The sequence below is a fragment of the Cnephaeus nilssonii genome (genome assembly GCF_951640355.1).
Source record: "Cnephaeus nilssonii genome assembly, chromosome: 8".
Taxonomy (NCBI): Eukaryota; Metazoa; Chordata; class Mammalia; order Chiroptera; family Vespertilionidae; genus Cnephaeus; species Cnephaeus nilssonii.
Genome location: NC_137079.1, coordinates 67,808,096 through 67,828,733, shown reverse-complemented (window position 1 = coordinate 67,828,733; position 20,638 = coordinate 67,808,096). Strand labels below are relative to the sequence as shown.

At 35.6% G+C, this 20,638-nt stretch overlaps 1 protein-coding gene across 2 annotated transcripts in view; it reads right to left on the bottom strand.

Annotated features, from left to right (window-relative positions):
* PCDH9 (protocadherin 9) overlaps window positions 1–20,638 on the bottom strand; it is a gene marked incomplete at its 3' end in the record, with an annotated part of 937,782 nt that overhangs the window by 658,309 nt on the left and 258,835 nt on the right. The gene's annotated exons all lie outside the window — the stretch shown is intronic.

The window sequence follows — 20,638 nt, the reverse complement described above, 5'->3', positions numbered from 1 at the left end:
CTTTTCCACTTCCACCTTTGGCCCTCCTGCTCCTTCCGCATTTGGGGCCTACTTTGCATAAATGCCTTTGTCATGAAGCACATGGTTACAATGTTAAACACTCCGTGGGGAATGTGAGGACTATTAAAAATGATGGTTCTCTTTGGGAAAGAGAACTATTCATTAGGAAATATTAAAATATCTTTCTCACAAAGAATAGAAACAAGAACAAAAGCAGATTCATCTCAAAGCATGAGAGAGATTTAAATCTTTCTTAAATTCAGGTTTGCTCTAAATTTCCATGATTCTGTGATATTTAGATGAAAGGTTTTTAAGCTGCCTTCATAATGAGGTAAAAACTATTCCCAATAATTTTGGTGCACTACATCTTTTGCTACAGAGCTATGATGATATGCCAGTGACCATACATGTAGTGGCACACTCAATGGAATGTTCAGAAATGAGCTCTATAGTGAGAGGTGAGAGAATGAGAGACAGTGTGAAAAAGAGAAGAAAACTGGAAACATTTGCTGTACAGAGTTGTTAGTAACTTAGAACCAGGAAATGTCAGCAAACAAAATCCAAAGGCATGAAGCCAAATGGATAAACCACAAATGGCCCATAGCCCGACACCCAAACTTTAATGTCTAACTCACTGACTAATGTGGAAGACAAGGAGCAAAAGCAGGAGGATTATCCTAATATAGCTCTCAATCTGACATTAGAAAAGTGAGATTTAAGGATTCAAGTATACATACTGTACTTTATCAAAGATGAGACAGATTCCAAGTCATGTTGGATGAATAACATCACCACAAATACTAGCACAAATTTAAATCCTCATAATTCTAAAGAAAATAATGAGTTCCTTTGGTCTAATTATGCATGTATGCTTATTAATGGACTAGAGGCCTGGTGCACCACATTTGTGCACTTGGAGGGTCCTTCAGCCTGGCCTGCACCCTCTCGCAGTTCAGGAGCCCTCAGGGAATGTTACCCTAAGCCATCAGTCGGATATCCTTAGCACTGCTGCACTTGCCAGCTGTGAGCCTGGCTCAGGGCTTCTGGCTGAGCAGTGCTCCCCCTGTTGGAGCATAATGACCACCAGGGGGCAGCTCCTGAGTTGAGCGTCTGCCCCCTGGTGGTCAGTGCATGTCATAGCGACCAGTCGTTCTGCTGTTAGGTTGACTTGCATATTAACCTTTTATTAGATAGGATAGGTATAATAGTTTGTGATATCAGATTAGTCCAGTTGTTTACAGCAGTATTGTCCAATATTGTTGCTACTAGCTACATGTGGCTATTTACATTTAAACTAATAAATAAGAAATAAAATTTAAAATGTGTTTTCTTAATCACAATAGCCACATTTAAAGTGCACAGAACCAAATATAGCTCATTATATCAGTCAGTGTAGATATAGAACATTTTCATCATGACAGAAAGTTCTTTTGGACAGCACTGCTTTAATGTAATACAGTTTTTCCAAATATTGAGGCACAGATGCACATTTTATGTGTGACAAGGCTGTCTAAAATCATAGGTCAGCCCAATATACTAGTATAACTGTAATAATCCTAAATGCAATATAAAAACATAATACAAAAATTGTAACAATTTTTCTCATAATAAATGCAGTTTAAAGTAAAAAAAAAAAATAAAACTAGATATTTTGACATCGGAGTTTACCTTTGTCATTTTATTTTTGCCTGTTAAACTTTAATAAAGAATTTCACATTACAGGATAATGAGAGGTTTTTGGAATGGGATGGGTGTTCCTTCTTTGCAATCTGTCACATATATTTTAAAACTTGGACCATTTACTAATCTCTGTTTATCATCTCTGCAACCCTGGTATCTAGCATGTATTCAGTATGTTTGTGCAATGAGGGAGACTTTCATCCAGTTCTAACAGGAAATCATTCAGCATCTGCTTAAACACTTGCATTGGCAAAGGATTTACCGCTTCATAAGGGAAGGCATTTCTTTTTTAACAGTTCAGTCAAAAACAAGTTTCTTTATTACAAAAAATCCAAATTTACTTGCTTATAGAACTTCCATTAGTCCTACATTTTATCAGACAAAAGTTGAAATAAGATGTTTATTTTTCCATGGAAAAGACTTTGAAATACTTACAGGTGACTATAACATTTAACCTACCAACTCGCCTATAAGGCATCGTTTCCAGATACTTCGTTGTCCTCTTCTTAATTTAAGTCTCTTGAAATGCAATGGCCAGAACATTACATTATCTACCACTTGTTCTGATCAGTGCAGAGAATTGTGGGAATTACCTCCATAGCTCTGTATAGTATACTTCTATTAATGATGCCCAAGATTCCATTAGCTTTTCTTGGCATTCTCATCACAGGATGACTCATAGTCCACTTACAATCAACTAAGAGTTCCTAAGTCTTTAAGATGAGATGTTGTCAAATCATGACTCCTTCGTCCTTGGTTCTTTTAGTTATTTCTTGTATTTGAGTAGAAGACTTTATTTCATGCTGATTGCTTGGGCATGCTGTTCCATCAGTCAAAATTTTCTAAACTTTGATTGTGTCAATCATCTAATACATTAGCTATCAATTCAGCTTTGCATTAAGTGCAAATATGATAAGCATAACCTATATGTCTACATTAAAGTCATTGATACAAATAGTCCGAGGGCAAATGTCCATACCACACCACTAGAAACTTCTAAGATTATACTCACATACCTTCATGTTTTATTCACTTATGTTTTAAGAACCACACATATATAATCTTTAATTCTTAAAATGTCCCTTTAGTACACTACCAACAATTTATCCAGAAATAAGCAAAAAATGTAAATGATTTAATCAAGAGTGCTTAACTAGACATTGGCAGAGCTGGAAATCCATGTGGGGCAGTTTCACTCCAAAGTCTGCCATTTCCAGATACTTCTGTAGCCCTCTGACATAATGTCTCTTTTCAAGTATAGCTGGATTCCCTTAGATCTTTTAACTATAACATGTGTAAGTATAACAAAGGCTGTCAAAAGCCATGCTAACAGTGCTAATTTATTTCTATAGCATTCCAGTAAGCTGTCAATCTATTTCTTTAAAAGTAAAAATGAACTTTGTTTGGCGCTTTTGCTATTTTAAAAACGTGTTAGTGATTCCATTTCTTTTCCTAAATGTTTACTACATAACGAATCTTTTATCCCATACTTTGCTATGAAGGATTGTTAAGTCAATCAATCTTTATTTTAAAAAATCCATCATTTAGCCCTTTTTGAATTTCAGACCCCCCCAAGTAAATTATATATTTAGATACTTTCTATTTCAGCATTTTATTACTCACTGTTTCATGCAGAAGCATATAAAGCAATATTAAATTGAAATCACTAGTCTAGTGTTTATAATTATGTTCATAGCATAATCCTGTCAGATGGAAGAATAATGTAGTCTTCAAATTCAATAGTATGATTGAAAGACCTAAATTTTACTCTTGCCCAGTGCTTTTTGCATTAAACACTATCATGCACATGAATTAAATGCCCTCTATTTAAAAAATTTTTTCAATAATAAGCATTGATTAATTCACTTTCTAGAAATTGTTACCAAAATCTCAAAAATATTGATGCTTTGACCTGAATTGGTGTTTTATCAAAATTCTATTTTCCTAGATTTACACAGAATCCTATATAATAAAAGCCTAATATGCTAAGTGTCTGGTCAACTGCTCTGCCGTTTAACCAATAAAGTGTAATATGCCAATGATATGCTAAGACTGCTCAACCACTCGTTATGACATGCACTGACCACCCGGGGGCAGATGCTCCGACCGGTAGGTTAGCTTGCTGCTGGGGTCCGGCCAATCGAGACTGAGTGAGACAGGCCAGACATGCTCTGGAGCCCTCCTGCGGTCCCTCCCTGGCTGGCCAACTTCCTCCATCTCTCCCTGGCCCTGATTGTGCACCAGTGGGTTCCTTCAACCTGGCCTGTGCCCTCTCGCAATCCAGGACCCCTCAGGGGATGTTGGAGAGCTGGTTTTGGCCTGATCCCACTGGAGGAGCACTGCTCAGCCAGAAGCTGGACTCATGACTGGCCAGCGCAGCAGCGGTGGTGAGAGCCTCCGGGGAGCAGGCCTAAGCCATCAGTCAGACATCCCCCAAGGGCTCCTAGACTGTGAGAGAGTGCAGGCCAGGCTGAGGGACCCATCCCCCCCCAAGTTCACAAGTTTCATGCACCAGGCCTCTAGTCAATTATAAAAGCTAAATCTTTTCTGAATATCAGTTATTCGATTTTTGTTCATACATTAATTGTGAAATGGGGCATGCACATCCTCTAAAGACCTAAGTAGATCTACTTCATATTTTGAGAGTAAAGTTAATTGCAAAAGTGTTTCTTGGAAAAATCATAGGTTTTAAAATAATTATATTGATAACAATGACATTTTAGCTCTGGGTTATGTGTCCAAAGTATATGTATATATGTATGCTTTTAAGATATCATTCTACACCCAATTCTCGCTTTTGTTGTCTGCACTTGTAAGTACATTCTCTTTGACAAAAGAGGAAATAGGAAATCAAACCTGCCTTAGATATTCTTCCAAAGGAAAACTAGATTATCTGACACCTATCAAAGTTGTTCCAGGTTGACATTTCTTGAAACTCTGATTAGAATTTCAGAAAAGCTAGATGCATAACAACTAGAGACAGTGTGATTATTATTACTCTCACATAATTTTTGGTGCAGAAGAACCTAAAAATTATTTGTTAAAATGGGAAGTATATGAAGTTACATGTATACTAAGAATGATAAGTGCAGGAGGCATTTCTTTGGCAGTCCTTAAGAAAAATTGAGTTTAAAAAGTTGTAGCCCCATTTCTAACAAATGTCTAATTTTCTTATCCTGAGGTCTCATCCTGCGTCCCTTCTGGATTGTAACACTGATCCTGACATTTCCTAATGGTAGCAGGAGTGAGGTTTATGTTATCCCCCATCCTACCCTTTCTCCATTATGGTTCCAAATCTCTGAGGGTGTCACTTTATTGAAAAAAGAAAGAAGGAAAGAAAAGCTAGCCTGTATTGAATTCTTCTGTCTAGCCTATAATGATCAGTGTCAGAATTGCCGGCTACTCAGTCTAATTGTTTGGCCGACTTATCTATGCAGATCACTACCCAACTGTGTCAGTCATAGATATTGATCAAAGGGGCCAAGTTGTTCAGATCTTTGGCCATGCATGAGATCAGCTTTCTAATTACAGTACTGAAGATTTAAAGTGCATTTGGACAAATTCTATGTCTTTTCAGAATCTTCCTGCTTTAAATGGCAGTATAGTACTGCAGAATAGTCAGCTAACACTCTGTAGCACGATTCACTGGTCTTCAGTGCAGATAATGGTGGGATACTTTCATAGGTTATAACAATGTATATCACAAAGGAAACACAATTGTGTTATTCATATGTGTAATCATCCATGGACTGACTAGAAATAACAGCGGTCTTATTATGCAAACAGCAGTCCATAATATGCAAATGAATATAAACAAAACCAAACAACCACCTCCAGAATAATGTTTACTGATGTGTCCTTAAAAATCTCTTTCTTAAACCACATTTTTCCTGTCTTCTCAAAAACATTAAATAAATCAAAGATGAATGCATGGAAAAGTTTATGCTTTTTCTCCTGCGTTTTTGAAAAGGAACCACAATATAATCTTATTCTGATTATTTGATTTATATTCTCCCAAGGCCATCATTGCCTCCTGGCATCATTGTATGCTTGTGTAAGGTTTATATGGTGTCTCTTTTAATTGCTTAAACTAATCTATTCAATGACTGCAAATCTAATGCACACTGGAACAGGCAGCCCATAAATTCTATCCTTCAGATGTGTCCTTGAACATCTATTTGTCCTGATGAAGAGTAGAAACAAAACAAATAATAAAATCGGAAAAGCCTATTCAAATATTATATCCAAGAGACCTTAGAGTGAAAAAGATATTTTAGTTAAAAAAGACAAAAAATCTCCTTGGTTTTACATTTTATAAGGAATCATTCTAATTATAGTGCAGTTAAGGCTTCAAGCTACTCTTAAATAATATGTGATTTACCAAGAGAAAAAAATAGATCATTAAACATGCTGTTAATATAATTGATGTAATATTAATTTTTTTGATATATATAACTTCCACTGAGTGAAAACATTCTTAATGCCAAAGAAGAAAACTATGTTATGCTATTACAACTGTGTATTTCCTAATCTTATGTGACTGCACTATGATTATGGAGTACTCCATTTTAATGTATAGCTAATACACACATACACAGCACAATGAAAGAAATCAAATCACTTATGCAGTGTAATTGTTTTGATTCTTAGATGTACGGTTGCCAAAAGATAGCCAATCCTGGATTATCTTACACATTAAACAGACTGATCATATTATCCTACTAAATACATAAGAGTAAACACAGACACAAATAGTGGTAGAAGAAGGAGGATGAAAGACAATGATCATAAAATACAGAAAAAATAATAATTTGCATTCAAACATATGCCATCCATTCCTGTTCTTTTTGTGGACCTTTGCTGACCTTGCAGCTACAGCCTACTGTTGAACCCTGAAGCAGACATGGTTTAAGTCATGCAGCCATTGCTCCCCTTAAGAAATGGCTGCTGCTACTCTGCTCACCAAGCATATGTGCAATGCTTAGTTTTTCTCAAACTACTAGACCATTGTTTATAATAAGGCCTGAAATCACTAATTTTTGGCCCAATTGTTGAGATCTATGGTAGTTTCCAAATGTACATCTGAAATCTTGGTTCACTCTCTCATTTATTTTTTACAGGAATGATTTGACAGAGTTTTAACCTCCATTATATTAATACAGAAATTTCAAACCTGGTTTTGACAAACAAAAAGATCAACTCAAGTCACCTGTAGTTCCAACAGAAACAAGCTTTATGACTTCTACTTGGCCTACCACCCTTCCTCTAAAATAGTAAAATAAGACCAAAAATAAATAAAATTAAGTTAAAAGACTTAATTGTGTTTTATTTGTCCTTGATTTATATATAAAAATTCATTTGGTATTTGGTAAACAAACAAGTGGCCTCAGGAACTTTCTTTCTTTCCCTATTTTATAGTATGCTCATCTCCTTCCCAATCAGCTCTATATCACATTACTGACAGTAACCATACCCTCAAACTTCTATTTTACTTCCTTTGAATTCTAATCCTAGTTCACTGAATTGTAGTATCATTGGGAAAATTAGCCCTCTGAATAACTCTGAGTTTTGTTTATCCTTGTGGCTTCCCCAGGGCATAGTTTTTGCATCCAACGCCTTAGAACTTGCATCTTTTCCTAATTCTGATAACTTATGTGCTAAAAGCTGGTATTTTTTGGAATATTTCTTTAGTCCTTCAGAAATCTAAAGGTTTATCTTTTTTTTTTTTAATCTCTTATAATGAAAGTTATTACAAGCAAGAACAAACGCAAACTTTCAAATAACAAGACACCATACCATGGCTATTTTATTAAAATAAATGCTCAAGAGATATGGTTGTGTGCCACAGTCAGCTACAAAGAAGATGAGTTGTATTTATGAGCCACAGATGGAATGGTGAAAGAGGACAGTCTGGTATTGGAGGTCCTCAAAGAAAAAGGAAGAGGTAACAGGATGGTGGTCTAGACCAGTGGTCGGCAAACCACGGCTTGCGAGCCACATGCGGCTCTTTGGCCCCTTGAGTGTGGCTCTTCCACAAAATACCACGTGCGGGCGCGCAGGTACAGTGTGATTGAAACTTCGTGGCCCATGTGCAGAAGTCGGTTTTCGGCTCTCAAAAGAAATTTCAATTGTTGTACTGTTGATATTTGGCTCTGTTGACTAATGAGTTTGCCGACCACTGGTCTAGACCAATGGTTTCAAAAAATAAGATATACTAGTAATATGAACCTGTTATAGGTAACTATCTATTCATTTTCAAGTATATCCATGTATTTACAGGTTAGCTTATCTATCAAGACACAATAAAACCTAGGGTAATATTCATCATGAATAAGATGATGTAACATTGGATTTCAAATGTCTTTTATACTTTCAATATTGTGTATGACTTCCTATCACAAGATCATCAGTTAGTTTAGAAAATGTAATGTATTTGATGTAGCGCTTATTCTAGTAGACATGTAATTTTCTTTTTCTTTTTTCTTAATATATTTTATTGATTTTTTACAGAGAGGAAGAGAGAGGGATAGAGAGTTAGAAACATTGATGAGAGAGAAACATAGATCAGCTGCCTCTTGCACACCTCCTACTGGGGATGTGCCCGCAACCAAGGTACATGCCCTTGACCGGAATCGAACCTGGGACCCTTGAGTCCACAGGCCGACGCTCTATCCACTGAGCCAAACCGGTTTCGGCGACATGTAATTTTCTTAATGTTTACTTGCATCTACTGTATTAGATTCCATTGACAGTGTTGTGCTATGTCCACTTGAAAATGGGCACATGGCCACTTGCTGAGGATTACTTTAGTCATAGCAGAATAATGTGATTGTTATTTCACATATCAGGAGTGAACATGTTACTTGAAACATTACACCAAAAGCAAATGTGTGACTAAGGATGTCACTCTTCATCTTTTCATGTTATGATTCTCCTCCTCTTCCCTCAGAATACCTCCCAAAGGTATAAACTGCCACTATAACCTTAGTATTGGGTTAAGTTTCAATCCATATATTCAATATTAGAAGGTTAAACTTTATTTTCTTTAATGAAAAACACATTGAGATTCCATTATTTGTTGCTACAGTACAGTGTATCATCTCAACTACCTCCTGGGGAATTTGCTCCCCATTCTGGAGGCTATTGATGTAAAGGCACATCTGTATTGGACATAGGAAAGAAACTCTTATTTCTGTTTTCTCTAAGCCAACCCCATTCTCTTCCTTCCTTTCTAGATATAACCCCTTTTTCAGAGCCATTCAAGTGCCTACTTTGTTCAACTTCCTGCTATTAGCTATAGGCTTGTGATGAGAGAGGCTTGAATCCATGTGCACAGACATTGGATTGTATAAGAAGCAGAAAATAATATAATCCGGAGTTGAGGGAAAGACAGTGTTGTCACCCCATTATGAACTCCTGAGAACATTTTTCCATGTGTCAGTGTTGTATTAGTAACAGTCTACAGAACTTTTTCTTGATGTAGTTTACCAGCACTTTGTTTGTTGGCTAACCTGTTCACCTAACTTCTTAAAACATACTGTTTCCATAGTAAAACAGCTTTCTAATCTCAAACAATTGACTGTCGCCACACATTATGGAAACAAAACCCATTCATAAGTGATACATTGCACATATAGAAATGTTCAGGTCTTATGGCAGTTGAGAGTCTAAAGCAGCTCTAAAGTGAAATTTTATATTGTAAAGTTTAATCATGAGAGACTGAACATGCAGTACAGTGTGAACTATTCACCTTATCTGCAACAGTGTTGTGACATAACCTGGTTTAAGTAAGAGTTTTAACCACATAGTAGTTAAGTGACTTTGGATATGACACTAATAAAAGCCTGTTTTGTTAGAGATGTGCGAGATGCTTAGGCTTTTACTCTTTTGTTTATTTTGAGAATGTTAATCATTGTACTAAAGTAATAAAAGAAAATTGTGGGTTTAAAATTTCCACTAAAACATCCATTTCTTCTCCATGAAGTAGCATGATGCTATAAAGCTTCTCTGCCCAGCCCAATAAAGGTTATAATAATCAGAATAGACATGAATAGGCTATGCTACAGAAATCAAAAATATAAATTTCCTCAAGTTTATTGAATTATAACCATCAGGATTATTTCTGATACCATGAAGTTTTCTCAGATGAAGAGCTGTCAATAAAATATAAATCCTTTGGGGAGGAACAGATAATCTATCCTAACCTTAAATTATCTCGATGGACTTTTGGTTAGGGCAGTGGTCGGCAAACTCATTAGTCAACAGAGCCAAATATCAACAGTACAAGGATTGAAATTTCTTTTGAGAGCTGAAAACCGACTTCTGCACATGGGCCACGAAGTTTCAATCACACTGTACGTGCGCGCCCACACGTGGTATTTTGTGGAAGAGCCACACTCAAGGGGCCAAAGAGCCGCATGTGGTTCGTGAGCCGTAGTTTGCCGACCGCTGGGTTAGGGTAAGAATTAATAATAATTACTAACATTAGCCAACACTTACTAAGTTTCAGACACTGCCCTAAATGTTTTATTTATATGGAATTATTTAATCAAAAATGACCTCATTAAGTAGTTAGGTAGTATTATTCCCATTCTAGGGAAACAAAGCACAGATAGATTAAGAATCTTTCCCAAGGGCATCCAGATAGCAGAGCATGTTTTTTAACGCCTCTGATGATATGGAATAACTACTGTTGAGGAAGTTCAAAGCTGTTCCTGAGAAATTCAAAAACGTCTAGGCAATGCTGAACATTTTGCTTAGAGCAGTGACAAAGAAAAATAGGTGGAAGAGGGGCCAAAGAAATTAAAGAATCACTCAATAGGCCTTTCTATATTCATGAATGTTCTCATTCAGCAAACCTTTATCAAATGCACACTATGTGCCAGGAACTAGATAACTAGGTGCCAGGAATACAAAAATAATGTACTTGACCTTGGGGAGATCTTAGTATAGTAGAGGAAATAGAAATAATTGCCATAAGATATGGTAAGCAGCAATATATTTATATATAAAGTGCTATGATATCATCCCCCTCCAAAAGCAACTTCACAGTGAATGAAAAGTAATATATTTCTAAGTAAACTGTATGGAAGAGCAATTTAGTAATCAGTGTGATATAGTTAATCAAATGAAAGTCTATAAGAGGTGAGTTTTTGCTACATTAAAAAAGGATGAGGAATTAAGATTGGGAGAGAGAAAGAAGGCATTGAGGAAAGTATTTCCTGTGAAAGATATGGCATAAACAAAGTGACATAGGAGATATCCCATTAGTCCTTTGAGGAAAAATACGCAAAGTGACTATCGTATATTGTCTACTTCAATCTAGTGAATATCCTTCAATCCTACAATCCCCCCACTAACAAATTGAATTTCAGTTACAAGTATTCTTCCAACTTTGGTTTTGCTTTAAATATCCTAGGGAAAAAATGTTGATTATTCCTCTTAAAGAATTAGCAGCCCAGCTGGTGTAGCTCAGTAGTTGAGCATTGACCTATGAACCAGGAGGTTATGGTTTGATTCTCCATCAGAGCACATGCCCGGGTTGTGGGCTCAATCCCCATTGGGGGACATGCAGGAGGCAGCCGATGATTCTCTCTTATAGTTGATCTTTCTATCGTTCTCTCCCTCTCCCTTTCTCTCTGAAATCAATAAAAATGTATTTAAAATAAGAATTAACAGAAAAAAAATCTCTATAGAATATGAGGTACTCATATATAAAAGTCAATCTGAGGAACATATAAAGTAGAAATGTACTGAAAGTTCCATTAGGCAGCTCTTACATGGGAATATTGGCAAAGGACTGTACAGGCCCTTTGGCTAAAACTCATTTCCTCTCTGGAATCTCTCAGTGCCTGATACTTTACCAATAAAATTCCTCTAGATTTAAATGATTTTTGACTTCATGAATAAAGTATAGATTCCCCCAGGCAAGTAACACACTTTATTCTCATGCATACTATATTTTACTGGGAATAGCATTTAAGTAAACCCAACAAAGCTCAAGAACAATATGGAAGAGAAGAGTCAATATTTAGGCAAGGCAGGCAGTGCTAAGGTTAGGGGCAAGTCCCTTGAGCTGGAAGTCAGAGAAGATGAGAAAACAGAATACAGACTTTCATTTGTTGTTTGTATGACCTATATCCTGTCCAGGATATTACATTTTATCTGTAATCAAATAAGAAAAAAAAGGACAAATATGACGTTTGGGGGAGTAAAGAGAGTTTAGTTTATCTTTGTTTGTATCAATAGATCCATCTGCACTATAATTTTTATTTTATAATTCTTGAGGACAAAGACAAAAACAAAACAAAACTTCTGGTTTGGAAATTTGAACCTAATTTTTCAATTTTGTTTTCCATTTAATCACTTCCCAAATTCTGAAACTTAGACCATGTCCCCCCACCACAAACACCTAAGCTATCATGTTTCAATAACTTGTTGGGAGTATCATTTCTCTTTATTCACTGGAAACCTATAATAAGTTTGGGGTGTGTCATATTATTTTTCATTCTACTAACACATTTCTGAGATATGTATACTTCCCCCTAGGTAATAACTAATAAATAAGATTTCACTCTTCTTAATTGTATACCTCTCTCTCTGTCTTTGAACTATATGCCGTCTATATGCTTGACACTTGGAGGATCTTATCTAATTTTCATAGGAAGAAGAAAAATCTGACTTGCAGAGAATTTGGAGTACAGTGATGGCAGACAGCCCGTATGCCAGTTTCACAAGGTTGCAGCCTGAATCATAGGCTGTACTTTAAACGGCAGCATATGGCTAGAGAGTCATAGCAGCAGGAAAGTGTGGCAATGCCCAGATCACAGCTGTAGGCACACAAAGAAAGTTTCGATGCTGGTATCCATCTCCCTTCTTCTCATCAACAACAAAAAAGATGACTATTTAAGATTCTGTTGTCTTAAAGGTTTTATTAAGTTATTGCCCAGGGTAGGAAAGGGATATTATTGTCTACATATGTTTGCCAGAATCATGCAGCTTCAATATTCTGGTTTTCCTAGCAGGTGTCTCTTTAAGTACTTATTCTAAATGGAACACAACTGGGAAACATCAGAAAGGGCACTGTTGACAACTGTCATAGCAGGTTCCAGTTTGAATGGTAACTGAGCAGAAGGTCTCCCTCCAGAGTCCTTCAGATCATCCTAATAGCAGCATCATTTCCATCAGGAACCCAGCTTCTATCAGAAGAGAGTGCTGGGAAATAGTGCCGCTTGGGAAATCTGATATCTGCACTGGAAATTGTCCATGCCACCAGATTTCCTATAGAAATAACTATGGTACACTTAAAAGAATCCTAATTTTAAAGGCAAAACTTCAGTATTTGAAGGGAGCACATAATCCAGATAGGTGTCAATAATGAAATGAAAATATGCTAACTTCACCTTTGTTTGTATCTGTTGTACCCTTAAATATACACTAAAAACTTTTAATAACATAAATGAAAAAAAAATAACTAAGATATCCAAATATTTCCTTAAACTATCCTATTACAGATTAATTTACCAAATCTAGGAATGATGACTTAGATGTATACAATCAGGTATTTATGTTTTTGTCTTGTATTATTTTGATTAGTCTTGGGTTATGTTATGGTTGTTGCCATTAACCACAAGAAAACAACAGACTTATTTTCAAATGCTGAAACTTAAGAGGCCATTTAAATGCTAATTTTCAGATAGAGCTTATAATATATTTAGGGTAAAGTTGTTCTGCTAATCAAATATGTGGAATAAAAAAACAACAACATGCATTTTCTTCTTGCTCAGATTATCCATCTGCAAAACAAAAGCTACTATAATCTATATATATAAAAGCTTAAGTGACCATCCAACAATTCCACTGTCTGGCCAGTAGCTATGACTTGCACTGACCACCAGGGGGCAGATGCTCAACACAGGAGCTGCCGTGCTGTGGTGACTTGGCAGCTGCAATTCTCAGGTGACACACCTGGAACCAGAGAGGAGGGAGCCCAATTCTGGGGTGCGTCACCTGAGAACCACCCTCTCACAATCTGTGACCTCTTGAGGGATGTCAGAGAGCTGGTTTCAGCCTGATCGCCACAGGCCAGGCTGAGGGACCCCACCTGTGCACAAATCCGTGCACTGGGCCTCTAGTTTATACATGATTACAAGAAAAATAGATAATATTACCTAGCAGGCTATAGTACACATTTCTGAAAGGTATCCTTAGTGCAGATACACTGAGTGGCCAGATTATTATGATCTCTGAACGCATAATAATCTGGCCACTCAGTGTAGACTGACCACAGAGTTGGGATTTTAAAATAAGCTTTTTCCATGTATAAGAACTGCATTGTGGGTAGTTAGAAAGAAGCAAAGGACTTACTAGCCAGAAGTTGGGGGCCACTATCTCCTGGCCCCTTGACATATCAAGATATCAAGATTTGCGAGCTTTCCCTTATACATTAGTACACTGAGTGGCCAGATTATTATGCGTTCAGAGATCATAATAATCTGGCCACTCAGTGTATATTTGTTTAAAAAAAAGTAAAATTGATTACAAGACATTAATGCATGTTTCTATTTTAATTTTTCCACATCATCTGCAAAACATATATATCCAGTCTTCTTGAGTAGAAGTCATACATAAGAGACACATAAATACATTGTGTTTTCTTTTATATTAAGCTATTAATACACATACATATATAAATTATAAGGTCCAGTACACCATACACATTTAAATTTTTAAGAACACAAACATATTTGTATTTATAAAGAATTTTATAAAATTGTCTTTTAGTCTTATGGTCTATATCAATATTTGTTTAGCAAAGAATGACTTGATGTTTTAAACTACATGTTGTAAGTGTTGAGTTAATATTGAATGTCCTTATACATAAGAATAATGAGGCTAAAGTTCACCGAAAAATATAAAACTACAAACCTTGGAGTTTTCACTGTCTTTGACTGGGATAGACTGTAAACTCATGCAAAAATTGACTCTAGGCAAACTTTCATATAATTAAGTCTTTTCCTTATTTTTTGTAATAAAATGCCCTTATATATGGCTTTTAATGAAAAAGTAAGACCGTGCTTCACATTTCATTGAGAAAATTAAAGCCAGTTGACAGAAACTTTCTCATATTTTATCCAAAAAGTCTATATATCTACATGGTCCTGAATTTAATTTTTCCATCATCTTGCTCATTAATAATGATGGAAATATCTATTTTTCCAATTAAAACCTGATATAAGCACCTGTTCTGGAATCAATTCACCCTTCCATTCCCCTGAAACATCAACATCCCTCTCTAACAACTTATCATTCTAACAACATACAGATATTCTGTAGTGAGTCTTTTTAAAACTGGAATAAATACACAACCAATTGTATTTATTCCAGATTTTCATCAAAATAACATCTACTTTAGCTTCTCTTAATCATGTTCAGAGTTCCTGAAAGTCATTTATTCTACCCAAATTTCCCCCCTTATAACTCTAAAGATTATATTTTTAAGACTGCCAATAACATCCATGTCTATCAAATCATAGGTATACTTTTCCAGTGCTAGTTTTATACAATTGACCATATTATGCTTGAATCCCTACCCCTCCCTCCTCACCTTTTCTATACCTCTCCCTAACTCACTCCCTTGGGCTGCTCTTACCTACCACCTGCTAGTTATTATCTCTCATCCCTCTGTCTTTTTGACTTTTCTTTCTTATCTCATTCTCTTCTATTTAACTACTGAACACTGAATTTCTTAATAGCTCAGCTTGCAGCAATACTTTTTTCCCCCTGAAAAGTGATGTTTTCTATTTCCATTGCTTTTAATATTATTTATTGGGAAATGACATTCACTTTGAATAAACAAACAAACACACGCATTTATAAGTTTACATCTATCAATCTGTCTTAACTTGTGATACTTTCCATACGTTTTTACCTCATTTTTCCACCTCAAGAAATGGCAATGCTGGTTAGTTAACTGCTCATATTCCCAAATTGGGGGCATACTTAAAACCTCCATCCCTCTCACCAGCCCCATCTAATCCATTAAGAGGTGATCTCGATCACACCACATATTCTCTCACACACACACACCCTCTTCTCCTCCACAGTCCAAGACCAAGCCAAGCCAAGCCCAAGACCACTTCTTACAAGGTAGCTAAGGTAATCTAATAAAAGTATAATGTAACCATGTGTTCCTCTAACTAGAATAATTTAAAATAAAATAAATATAAATTATCTTGGCCAACATATTTTAATAGTTTCTAACCACCTCCACCACTACCCTGTATGTTAGAAATTTTCATCCATCCTTCAGATTTCAGTTATAATATTACTTCCTATAAAAAAAAAAATTTATGATTTGATCTAAAGTCATATTATCCTTCTCCTCTTCTCTGTTTTTCATTACAATCTTTATCACATTTTGCAATCTATTTATTTGCATGCTCACTTATTTAAAAGTATATCAATCACTAATTTTTTTTAATCATAAAAGTTCTGTTTATGTATGTTTTCTTTAACTTTATATCCAACCCTTTGCTTAATATTTGACACTCAATAGGTACTTAATAAACATTTATCAAATAAGTATTCTAGTAAAACTCTTTTAGCAGTAAAGACCATTAGGGTGAAATCCAATGTAAATAAAACGCAGAATTAAAAAATTCATAAAAGCACACATGCTGGTTCCAAGCTGTTTTTATAAGCTCTATTTGTTTCATCATAGTCAGCCTTTATACATGCTTACTAAAGTAAGTTCCATGTGTTTTGCTACTAACAGTCTATTTTAAGCATGTGCTATATGCTGTGCATTATATCTATTAATAGAATATATAAAGTACTGACCTTAATGAAATTTCCAAGATAGGTTAAAATAAGACAAAGACATAAAAAAATAAAAGAGCAAAACTATACTAAAAATATGTACTTCAGAAAGATTTATTTTGTAATAACTACTATAATTACTTATTTAAAACTTGATCCAACTTAAACTTATCAGACTTACATTTTTCTAAAGATCCTGTTAATTATACAATTTTTATGAAAAAAATTTCCCTTTTTTATTCTCATGAATGAAATCCTTGCTATTCTATAAATTAAAATTCACTGCTTATTGAATGCAATATATGTCCACCCACTTTCTTCATTTGTCATCATGCTAATTGCAAACACTATTAAGTATTTCAATATAAATTGAAGTGATAAATTTGAAAATTATCATGGAAATTAAAGTAAAATTTATGACACAGGTAAGATTTATAACAAAATTAGTCCAATTAATTTATTTACCAGTAAAAATAAAATAAGTTCCTATAAGATATATATATTTATAGAGAATAGGCTCCCAATATATACCAAAAAGCCAAAATTACAAAGGCATATAAAAGTAAACATGAGTAAATATTAGCATATAAAAGCTATATTACTATTCAATATTTAGTTACAAATGTAGGATTTGGAGTAGTCTTCTTATCTGTTTTGGTTGAACATAAGAATTTATTAAAGCTGTCTTCCCGCACTACCTACAACAGGCTCTCCTTGAAGGAGAACCACACCCCTGTCTATCCCCTCCTAAGACATGTCTTAGAACATTTCACTACCTTTGTCAAAACTGGCCTGCTCTGAGTACCACTCCCCAAACCCTGCCTTGTAAATAAGCAGTGAGTCTGTATACTTGAAGCAAAAATTCGGGATGGGGGAGAATATGCTTGCTTTCTTCATTTTTTTTTTCCAGCAAAATTTCAAGTAAAATTATTTTATAAAGTTTTTTTTTAATTAATAATAATATATACTCCTGATCCTATTGTACATTTAAATGTATTATATACTCTATTGTATGTTTTATTTACTGGAGAGAAAAAATAATTGAATCTTTAAAATTTAAAAAGTTATCAGAGGTCAAAATGTAATTTAATGGAAAAGAAGACAAAAATATTTATGTTCATCCATTAATATTTCTATAAAAGTTCTGGGAAAGGGGCAGTTCACTGATAGGTGAATCTCACTTAATGTAGAAGTTTGTAATTTGAAAACAAATGATTTTGCTGTTTTTTCTCCATCTTTCCCAGAACCTTTAGGTTCATCATTTTATTTCTTGCATATTACAAATTGAATAGGGTAAATACAATCCTTTTTATTGCTTGCAAATAACAAACCAGATAGGAGCTCTCTACTGGCTTTCTTTTGCTGAAAGGTATACTCCCTTTCTTCACATAACTGCTTTTTAAATTAGGTATAGTAGGAAAACCATAACTTTGAGGTCAGATTGGTTTATGTTTTAAATCTTTATACAAGTTAACCAGTTTCCTAAATTTTTAAATGGCAGAAATACCTACCTCACAGGTTGTTGAAAGGCTTGAATGAGATCCTAGAAGCACACAAATTTATTGGTTCATTTATTTAGTGTTTACTGTGTGGTAGCAGTCATTATATTATTTTTCTCCTTTGCTTTCAGTTTTTTACATGAATGAATGGTCCAAATACTTTAGGAGAATGGACATCTGTTCACATCTAGTACATTTCAATTTCTTTATTGGCATTAAAAAGTGATTCCAAAAAAAGTTTGTTTTCAGACATATTTTCACACAGTGGGTACTTGCAATTTAGAAGTATATGACCAATTATACTACATAGACACAAACTATTTTTTGTGTGTACACATGTATATATTTTTATTATATATTCATTATATATATATATATATACACATATATATGAATAAGTGAGAAGTTATTTGTAGAAAAAATTTGGTTTTAATCTGAACATTTACAATTTCTATTAAAAACATCCAATCTCAAACTCTGCTCATGACAGTCAACAGAAGAGAAAATGATTACCCAACAAAATTAGTCAGAAAATCCAAATGCCTTACTCACCACTTAGCATGTTAATTACTTAATAGGTTATCTGGGCACATATGCACACACTTTTGAAGACTAGAAATATAATTTTTCAAAGTAAGAACATATCTCCTTCAATTTTAGTTAAAATAATACATGTCAAAAATTCCTTTTTAAAAAAAATAAATTTATATTAAGTAAGATTTTTTTGGGGTAGTCATTTAACATCTTGCTATTACACTATATCCACAGGTCTATCTATGTATATAAAAAGCCAGCAATTGTAATGGCCATAATGACCATAAGACCAGTCACTATGATGCCCACTGGGTATGCATTATCTCATTTAATACCTCATTTAATTCAGGCCTGGGTCAGGATGGTGAACCAGGGTTGGGTGGTGGCAGACGCAGCCCCTTTCCCAGCCAACCTCTTGCAGCCCCTCCCCTTGGCCATCCACGCCACTGATGGGCCCCCACCACTCTGATCGGCCCCCAACTCCTCCCCCTGGCTGGCCCCACCCATGATTACCCCCCCCATTACAAAAGGGGGTGGAGCCAGCTGGCCAATCTCCTGCTTCCCTTACCCCCACCTGGCCCCATCCCAGATTGGCTCAATACCCCAATCAGGGGTAGGGCTCATTGGCCAACCACCCATGGCCCCTCTTCCAGGCCGCACTGGCCACAGATTGGCACCCTACACCCCATTCAGCGGTGGGGCCGGCATGCCCACTGCCCACAGCCCCTCTCCATGGCCAGCCCCACCCACAATCGGCCCCCCAACCCCAACCAGGGGCAGGGCCCATTGTCCAATTACCTGCAGCCCATTCCCCCAGCCAGCATGGCCCTGATTGGGCACTGATCAGGGTGGGCTGGCCAGCCAACCTCCTGCTGCTAGCCGGACCCCACTCATGCACAAATTCCTGCACTGGGCCTCTAGTATTATATATACACATATATGTATTCACACAAAATGTGTATATTTTATGATGGCAGAGGTTATATATCTGTCATCTATCTATCATTTATCTATCTGTCGACGTACCTCTCTATCTCTCTATCTATCATCTCCCCTCCGCCATTATTTTAATGTTTGCAATCATAGCTCTGAAGACAAAACGTACATGTTGCTTCATTGAAAAGGTAGCTGGGCAGGATTGACCATCATGGCATCTCCTTCAACCCACCCCACATCTGATGCAAGCCTTATACTTTCTGAGATAATTAGACCATAGAATATGGCAGTTGGTTTAAATAACACAGTCATAATAATTGAATTATAGACTTTAGGTGAATACAGATGAAAAATACATGGTTACCTTTTTCTAAATAATTGAATCTCATTTTCTAGTTTTAAGCATAAACTCAATGGCATGCTATACAGCATATTGTTTTATATTGGTTACAATTGCACAGTTACATATTTATGTTTAACTGTGTGGTATTAAACTACAGATAACCACATTTTGTTTCATAATTAGAAAGTTCACAATTTTCCCAATTTTTACTACGTTCTAAGAAAGAAAACAATTCTAAACTAATAAGAGTAATCAGAACTGGTAAAAAGGTTGCCTTGTATAGAGTCTTCTGATTTGTTCTAGTTTTTTAAATGCTTTTCAAAAAATTAATGTTTACTAAGATAAATACTGTGGTCTTGGCCCCTTAATTAAATCTGCACTACCCCAGGCCAATACACTCTAACCAGGCCCTTATTAACTGTATAGAAGAGGATGAATGGTACATAATAAAAGGGTGCACCATGGTTGCAACTTTGGGATTTACAGTCAACCAGAAGCATAGGTGGTATAATCTCTGTTGCTAATGTTTTAGCACCAGGAGATTTACTTAACCTTTGACAGTTTCACAGGCTAACATGTAAATTGGGGGTAAAGACAGCTTCTAGTTCACAGGGTTGTAAGAATTAGGTGAGATAATTCAGGTAATTGCTAAAGCAGTCCATATTACATTGAAAACCAAAATATATTTGAGTATGAAACATAAAGCATACACACTTCTCATAACCTATTCTCACCCATAGCCCAGATAGGCCTTTTAAAATATATCAGATCACAGCACCTTTATGCTCAATGTTATGCAGTAGCCACCTTCTCATATTAAAATCTT